Source organism: Bison bison, unplaced genomic scaffold, assembly GCF_000754665.1.
Source record: "Bison bison bison isolate TAMUID 2011002044 unplaced genomic scaffold, Bison_UMD1.0 scf7180017864383, whole genome shotgun sequence".
NCBI classification, from domain to species: Eukaryota; Metazoa; Chordata; class Mammalia; order Artiodactyla; family Bovidae; genus Bison; species Bison bison.
Genome location: NW_011494955.1, coordinates 91,187 through 92,581, shown reverse-complemented (window position 1 = coordinate 92,581; position 1,395 = coordinate 91,187). Strand labels below are relative to the sequence as shown.

General features: G+C 37.3%; 1 protein-coding gene across 1 annotated transcript in view; it reads right to left on the bottom strand.

Annotated features, from left to right (window-relative positions):
* SLC27A5 (solute carrier family 27 (fatty acid transporter), member 5) overlaps nt 1-1,395 on the bottom strand; it is a 30,518-nt gene that overhangs the window by 21,178 nt on the left and 7,945 nt on the right. The window lies entirely within an intron of this gene.

The following is a 1,395-nucleotide window of genomic DNA, read 5'->3' as shown; positions in this document are numbered from 1 at the left end:
CTGTCTGAGCCATCAGGGAAGCCCCTCATGGGAGTATAAACATGTAAAAAGCCACTGAATATTTGTGCATTGTAGAGTACATGAATTGTATATTACATTTTAAAGCAAGATATTTATAAAACAGTGGTGTTCAGTGGTTCTCCAATGCTAGTCCTCATACACTCATCAGATTAAGCTGAGATGTTTCCTTAAAATAATTCCCATGACACAATAAGGTCAATGTTCAAGAATTTCTAGAGGTGGAGCCTTGAGATCTATAGTTTTACAAGGACTGGAAACTTTAGGAAGGAGCCAGATATGGGGACTTCTGTTCATTTTCTCTCCCTGCCACTTTTAAGTCCAGTTCTGAATGAGTTGATCTGTTGATGTTCAGTTGGGATGAGGAGAGAAGAAGGAACTCAACCCCCTCAAAATCATTCTGATCAAAAGTTTATTTTCAGCTTGCTTAGAAATATGCTTGTGGTTGGTGGGGAGATGTGTGCTTATGAAGAGTAGTGGTAGGAGATTGATTAGTGAAATAATATTTGTTTTTAGCATTTGTCTTATGTATTTAGGGGCTCCTATGTTGAGTGAATAAATATTTATAATTGTTATATCTTTTTCTTAAATTTATCACTTGATCATTATGTAATGCCCTTCCTTGTTGAAACTGTGATTAAATATTCCAACAATCAAATATCCAAGACCATATGGCTTCAGAGGTGAATTGTATCAAACATTTAGAGAATTGATACCTATCATTCTCAAACTCTTCCAAAAAATTGCAGAGAAAGGCTCATGGCCTTCTATGAGGCCATCATCGTACTGACACCAAAACCAAAGGTATCACAAAAAATAAGAAAAAGAAAATTGAAAATAAATATCGCTGAGGACTATAAATTTAAAAATCCTCAACAAAATACTAGAAAGCAAAATACAACAGCACATAAAATCCAACAGCACCTTGATCAAACCACTTCAGTATCCTTGCCTTGGGAACACCATGAACAGTATGAAAAGGCTAAATAATAGGGTACTGAAATGGGAACTCCCCAGGTCGGTAGGTGCCCAATATGCTACAGGAGATCAGTGTAGAAATAACTTCAGAAAGAATGAAGGGATGAAGCCAAAGCAAAAAAAAAAATACCCAGTTGTGGATGTGACTGGTGATAAAAGCAAGGTCCTATGCTGTAAAGAGCAATATTGCATAGGAATCTGGAATGTCAGGTCCATGAATCAAGGCAAATTGAAAGTGGTCAAACAGGAGATGGCGAGAGTGAACGTCGACATTCTAGGTATCAGCGAACTAAAATGGACTGGAATGGGTGAATTTAACTCAGATAACCGTTATATCTACTACTGCAGGCAGGAATCCCTTAGAAGAAATGGAGTAGCCATCATGGTCAACAAGAGAGT